Below are 7817 nucleotides of genomic sequence, written 5' to 3'. Positions count from 1 at the left end.
TGCATATATCGCCCTAAGCAAGGTATAATAATTTTTCATTATGCCAAAATTTTCCACATACCCCTTTCCATTGAATCTCTGCTTCACATTCCAGGAAGCAGGCAACACTAATTTACTTTCTAGCAATAGATTACAATCATCTTTCCTAGAGTTTTATATAAGTGAAATCTTAGAGTACGTTCTCTTTTGTGCTTGGTACATAGTGATCCTAAAGGTCATACATGTTATTGTGTATGTCAGAAGTTTTATTGTTGAGTAGTGTTCCTTTGTGTGGATATACCACAATTTATCTACTCTCTTGTTGATGGATATTTGGGTAGTTTTCAGTTTTTCCCTATTAGGATTAAAACTACTATTAACAGTCATGAACAAGTTTATGTGGATTTATGTTTCATACATCTTGGGCAAGTACTTAAGAATGGAATTGCTAAATCATTGATAAATGTATGTTTAGACTAAGAGATGAATAGATGAATTTCCAAAATAGTTGCACTGCATTTTATTCTCATAAACATTGTCATGAGAGACTCAGTTGCTCCATATACTTGTTAACACATAGTATTTTCTAGTATTTTTTTATTTCAACTTTTCTAGTGGGTACTAGTGTCATATCATTTCAGTTTTATGTTTCCCTGATGACTAATAATGCTAACCACTGTGGAAGGCAGAATAATGATATCACAAAAATATCCACATCCTAATCCCTGGAATTTATGCTATCTTACATGGCAAAGGGGATAGTACAGGTGTGATTAAGAATTAAGGACTTTGATATGAGATTACTTTGGATTAGTTAGGTGGGTCCAATCTAACTGCTGACTCCTTAAAATTGTAGAATCTTTCTCAACCGAGGTCAAGGTCATAGGGGAAAATGAAGGCTGTTGACTTTGAAGATGTAGAAGTGGGCTATGCATCAAGGAATGTGGGAGTCTTTAAATGATGAAAATATGAGTGGGGGAGTCTTTCCTAGAGTCTCTAGAAAGGAGTGCAGCCCTGTGTACACATATTAATTTTAGCCCAAGAAGACCCATGTCAATTTCTAAACCTACAGATCTGTAAGATAATAAATATGTTGCTTTAAACCACTAAATTTCTGGTCATTTAATATAACAGTAATAGAAAATTAATGCAAACATGTTTTACTGTGCTTATTTGCTATCCATAGATCTTCTTTGATCAAGTGTCGTTCTGTTCAAATATTTTATTCAAATATTAGACTGAATATTTATAATTGAATTTTATAATTACTAGACACAAGTCCTTTGTCAAACATACGGCATTTGTTTCCTATTGATGAGTAAGTTATCACAAACTTTTCAACTTACATTGATAAAAAATTGTTACCTCACAATGTTCACAGGACAGGAGTTTGTGGATGGTTTAACTGGGTCTGCTTTCAGGCTATAATTAAGGTGCTGAATGGAACTGTGATTTTCATCAGAGGATTGATTGTTGGAAGAATTTATTTCCTTGTGGGCACATGACTGAGGTTCCTATTTCCTTGCTAGCTATCTTCCAGGGACCACTTCCTGTGCTTAGAAAATGTCCATTGTTCTTTGCCGTGTAGCCTCCTTATTAGGCAGTTTAAAACATATATGTTTTCTTTCTTTCAGGCCAGTAAGAGCAGGCCTACTGTTGCTTTTCATTTCTTTTAAAGATTTAACCAACTTATAAATCTGACCAACCCAGAATAGCCTCCCTTTGGTTTAACACAGAATGAACTGATCAGTAACTTAACTATGGAAATGATACCTCACAATATATATTTGTTTATCTAACATGTAAAGAAAGTTGATTATACAAGGGGGTACAGCAGGGGATGAGAATGAAAGGGGCAGCATTTCAGAACCGTGCCAATCATACGGATGTATTGCAACAACTTCCTCTCAATCAGTGGTTTCTTTTTTCCATTTTAAAATACCATCATTCAAGGAGTAAACTTTTTAAAATATTATTGAAGTATAATCAACATATTGTATTAATTTCAAATATAAAATGTGACTCAATATTTGTATTTATTGTTAAATGACTACCACAATCAGTTCAATTCAGTCAGTCAATCGTGTCCTACTCTCTGCAATTCCATGGACTGCAGCACACCAGGTTTTCCTGTCCATCAACAACTTCTGGAGCTTGCTCAAACTCATGTCCATTGAGTCAATGATGCCATCCAACCATCTCATCTTCTGTCATTCCCTTCTCCTGCCGTCAATATTTCCCAGCCTCAGGGTCTTTTCCAATGAGTCGGTTCTTTGCATCAGGTGGCCAAAATATTGGAGTTTCATCTTTAGCATCAGTACTTCCAATGAATACTCAGGACTGATTTCCTTTAGGATGGACTGGTTTGATCTCCTTGTAGCCCAAGGGACTCTCAAGAATCTTCTCCAACATCACAGTTCAAAAGCATCAATCCTTCGGTGCTCAGCTTTCCTTATAGTCCAACTCTCACATTCATACATGACTACTGGAAAAACCATAGCTTTGACTAGGTGGACCTTTGTCAGCAAAGTAATGTCTCTGCTTTTTAGTATGCTGTCTAGGTTGGTCATAACTTTTCAACTAAGGAGCAAGCATCTTTTAATTTCATGGCTGCAGCCACCATCTGCAGTGATTTTAGAATCAAAGAAAATAAAGTCTGTCACTGTTTTCATAGTTTCACCATCTATTTGCCATAAAGTGATGGGACTGGATGCCATGATCTTAGTTTTTGATTGTTGAGTTTTAAGCCAGCTTTTTCACTCTCCTCTTTTGTGGCTCAACTGGTAAAGAATCCGCCTGCAATGCAAGAGACCTGCTTTCGATCCCTGGGTTGGGAAGATTCCCTGGAGAAGGGAAAGGCTACCCATGCCAGTATCCTGGCCTAGAGAATTCCATGGGCTGTATAGTTCATGGGGTCATAAAGAGTCGGGCACGACTGAGCAACTTCCACTATTAACTTTAGTCACCATGATGTACATTGCATTTGTATGATTTCTTTATTTTATAACTGAAAGCTTAAAACATTTGACTCCCTTCACAGAGTTCTCCCAGCCCTTAGCCCCCCATCACACAATCTATTCTCTGTATATTCGAAATTTTTAAAATAAATTATTAGAATTTACATACAATTGAGGATGTTTTATATGCCTTTCTCAGCCTAACATTTAACTTAACATAATGCCCTCAAAGTCCATTTACATTGTTGTGATTTCCTTCTTACAATGGCTAAATAATATTCCACTGTGTGTGTGTGTATTTGTGTGTATGCCATATTTTTATATTTATTCAACTTCAATCGATATAAATTGTTTCCATATCCTAGTTATTAGAAATAATGTAGCAATAAACATGGAGGTGTTATAACTTTTTGATAGTGTTTATTTTTTTTTTTAATACCCAGAAGTAAGATTGCTAGATCACATGGCAGTTACATTTGTAATTTTTGAGGAACTTCTATACTGGTTTCCTATAACTGCTCTGTTTTATTCCTACAAACAGTGCACAAGTTTTGCTTTTCTCCACACCTTTGCCAATACTTATTATCACTTATGCTTTTTACAGAGTCTATAGTTAATTTTATTTTAATATAATTTAAACACATATCATTTAGAAAACACCAAGAAAAATTTATGCACTAAAGTTGATGCCATTGCATTTGGACAAAGCTGGCAAGTTCCTGCTATGAGCATAGCCCAGGAGACAACACTGAGATGACCTAATATCCTGGAGTAGATGTTGTGGTGTTTGGCCCACAGTTTGATAGCTCTCAGGGTTAACCTGAAGTTGTCAGCATTTGGTACTAGATGTAAAATTTCTTTGGTTACCCTGCAGTCATTAAGACTTCTTATATATATCTAAATTTTTAAACAGACTGTCATATATTTTGAGTCCAAGTCTTCTGGAATAGTCTACAGTGTAACTCTTGCAAACAAAATATCAATCTCTATCCCATAAAACAGTTTGATAACTGGTACAAATGCCTCTTCAACAGCTCTTAAATATTTTATTTCTCCCTGTAATTTCAACTTATCATAGAATGAGGTGAAAAGTCACTTTGAACAACAAGTCTGGGTACAACACCCAATGCATAAATATTGGCATCTTTTGAAATGTATTCCTGTTCTGTAAGATCCAGATATAAACATTTTCCCACCAACATGTTCAATTACAGATTGTGGAAGATTCTTGCTTTCACTGATTTCTCTTATCCATTCTTACCAGGTTAATTTTCCCAAAATTAAAATCCTCACTGAAGTTGCTCTTCCTCTTCAAAAATCCCAAAGGGCTTCAGACTCTCCACTAGTTTATGCATAAGTAGGCAGTCAGTCTCCTTGGGGGCTACTAAGCTGACGGGGTTAGCAACTGGAAGGGGCATTATCTCCTGTGCCAGCACCCCCAGTCATACTCTGTCCCCTTAGTCTGCTACCGCAGCCATATGCTGGGCATGATCCACTGAGGCCAGGAGGAGGGGTGCGGGCTGCCTCAGCCCTGGGTGCAACCTAACTCCCACTCAGTACTAGAGTATTTTATTTGAAAATAAATGTTTTGATTTCAAAGTTTTCTAATTGCCTTTTCACTAGAGGCACTATAATGTAGCATTCAATCCAGAACACTTAAAACATTATATATATATAACTCATATACATATATCTATATGAGTTATATATAACTCATATATATAACATATATATGACATATGTGTGTGTGTGTGTGTGTGTGTGTGTGTTGTGAGAGGGCATCAGAGGGCAGATACACTGAAATCATAATCACAGAAAACTAGCCAATCTGATCACATGGACCACAGCCTTGTCTAACTCAATGAAACTAAGACATGACATGTGGGGCCACCCAAGATGGACAGGTCATGGTGGAAAGGTCTGACAGAATGTGGTCCACTGGAGAAGGGAATGGCACACCACTTCAGTATTCTTGCCTTGAGAACTCCATAAACAATATGAAAAGGCAAAAAGATAGGACAATGAAAGATGAAGTCCCCAGGTCAGTAGGTACCCAATATGCTACTGGAGATCAGTGGAGAAATAACTTCAGAAAGAATGAAGGGATGGAGCCAAAGCAAAAACAATATCCAGTTTTGGATTTGACTGGTGATAGAAACAAGGTCCAATGCTGTAAAGAGCAATATTGCATAGGAACCTTGAATGTTAGGTCCATGAATCAAGGCAAATTGGAAGTGGTCATACAGGAGATGGCAAGAGTGAACGTCGACATTCTAGGAATCAGCGAACTAAAATGGACTGGAATGGGTGAATTTAACTCAGATGACCATCATATCTACTACTGTGGGCAGGAATCCCTTAAAAGAAATAGAGTAGCTATCACGGTCAACAAAAGAGTCCAAAATGCAGTACTTTAATGCAATCTCAAAAATGACAGAATGATCTCTGTTCTTTTCCAAGGCAAACATTTCAACATCACGGCAATCCAAGCCTATGCCCAAACCAGTAATGGTGAAGAAGGTGAAGTTGAATGGTTCTATGAAGAACTACAAGACCTTTTAGAATTAACACCCAAAAAAGATGTCCTCTTCATTATGGGAGACTTGAATGCAAAAGTGGGTAGTCAGGAAACACCTGGAGTAACAGGTGAATTTGGCCTTGGAGTGCGGAATGAACCAGGGCAAAGGCTAATAGAGTTTTGCCAAGAGAACACACTGATCATAGTAAACACTCTCTTCCAACAACACAAAATAAGACTCTACACATTGACATCACCAGATGGTCAACACCGAAATCAGACTGATTATATTCATTGCAGCCAAAGATGGAGAAGCTCTATATAGTCAACAAAAACAAGACCGGGAGCTGACTGTGGCTCAGATCATGAACTCCTTCCTCATTGGCAAGTTAAAACTTAAAATGAAGTAAGTAGGGAAAAGCACTAGTACATTCAGGTATGACCTAAATCAAATCCCTTATGATTATACAGTGGAAGTGAGAAATAGATATAAAGGACTAGATCTGATAGAGTGCCTGATGAACTATGAATGGAGGTACATGACACTGTACAGGAGATAGGGATTAAGACCACCCCCTTGGAAAAGAAACACAAAAAAAGAAAAATAGCTGTTCTGTACATCTGTGTCTCTTTTTCTGTTTTGCATATAGGGTTATCATTACCATCTTTCTAAATTCCATATATATGTGTTAGTATGCTGTAATGATCTTTATCTTTCTGGCTTACTTCACTCTGTATAATGGGCTCCAGTTTCATCCATCTCATTAGAACTGATTCAAATGAATTCTTTTTAATGGCTGAGTAATATTCCATGGTGTATATATACCACAGCTTCCTTATCCATTCATCTGCTGATGGGCATCTAGGTTGCTTCCATGTCCTGGCTATTATAAACAGTGCTGCGATGAAGATTGGGGTGCGCGTGTCTCTTTCAGATCTGGTTTCCTCAGTGTGTATGCCCAGAAGTGGTATTGCTGGGTCATATGGCAGAGAAGGCGAGGGTGGGATGTTTTGAGAGAACAGCATTGAAACATGTATATTATCTATGGTGAAACAGATTCCCAGCCCAGGTTGGATGCATGAGACAAGTGCTTGGGCCTGGTGCACTGGGAAGACCCAGAGGGATCAGGTAGAGAGGGAGGTGGGAGGGGGGATCGGGAGGGGGAATACATGTAACTCCATGGCTGATTCATGTCAATGTATGACAAAACCCACTACAATATTGTAAAGTAATTAGCCTCCAACTAATAAAAATAAATGAAAAAAAAAATAAATAAACAAATAAATAAGAAAAAGAAAAATGGCTGTCTGAGCAGGCCTTACAAATAGCTGTGAGAAGAAGAGAAGGGAAAAGCAAAGGAGAAAAGGAAAGATATTTCCACCTGAATGCAGAATTCCAAGAATAGCAAGGAGAGATAAGAAAGCCTTCCTCATCAATCAGTGCAAAGAAATAGAGGAAAACAACAGAATGGGGAAGACTAGAGATCTCTTCAAGAAAATTAGAGATACCAAGGGAACATTTCATGCAAAGATGGGTTCGATAAAGAACAGAAATGGTATGGACCTAACAAGATTAGAAGATATTAAGAAGAGGTGGCAAGAATACATGGAAGAACTGTACAAAAAAGTTCTTCATGACCAGATAACACGATGGTGGTGATCACTCGCCTAGAGCCAGACCATCCTGGGTGGAATGGAAGTCAAAGCTGGGCCTTAGAAAGATCACTATGAACAAGCTATGGATTTGATGAATTCCAGTGAGCTATTTAAATTCCTGAAATGATGCTGCAAAAGTCTTGGCACTCAATATGTCAGGGCAAATTTGGAAAACTCAGCCAGTGGCCACAGGATTCGAAAATATCAGTTTTTTTCCAATCCCAAAGAAAGGTGATGCCAAAAAATGCTTGAACTCACACAATTGCACTCTTCTCATATGCTAGTAAACTAATGCTCAAAATTCTCCCAAGCCAAGGCTTCAGCAATACGTGCATCTTGAACTTCCAGATGTTCAAGTTGCGTTTAGGAAAGGCAGAGGAACCAGGATTAAATTGCCAACATCTGCTGGATTCATCAAAAAAGCAAGGAGACTTCCAGAAAAACATCTATTTCTGCTTTATTGACTATGCAAAAGACTTCGACTATGTGGATCAAAATAAACTGTGGAAAATTCTGAAAGAGATGGGAATACCAGACCACCTGACCTGCCTCTTGAGAAACCTGTATGCAGGTCAGGAAGCAACAGTTAGAACTGGACATGGAACACAGACTGGTTCCAAATAGGAAAAGGAGTACGTCAAGGCTGTATATTGTCACCCTGCTTATTTAACTTATATGCAGAGTACATCATGAGAAACGCTGGGCTG

The 7817-nt window shown here is 37.9% G+C and overlaps 1 pseudogene; it reads right to left on the bottom strand.

Moving 5' to 3' along the window:
• Positions 1 to 3581: 3581 nt before the first annotated feature.
• LOC122435635 lies at positions 3582 to 4138 on the bottom strand (annotated as a pseudogene).
• Between the last annotated feature and the right edge of the window lie 3679 nt (positions 4139 to 7817).

The sequence above is a fragment of the Cervus canadensis genome, chromosome X (genome assembly GCF_019320065.1).
Source record: "Cervus canadensis isolate Bull #8, Minnesota chromosome X, ASM1932006v1, whole genome shotgun sequence".
Taxonomy (NCBI): domain Eukaryota; kingdom Metazoa; phylum Chordata; class Mammalia; order Artiodactyla; family Cervidae; genus Cervus; species Cervus canadensis.
The sequence above is the reverse complement of the archived record's forward strand: the minus strand, read 5'-3'. Positions and strand labels throughout refer to the sequence as shown.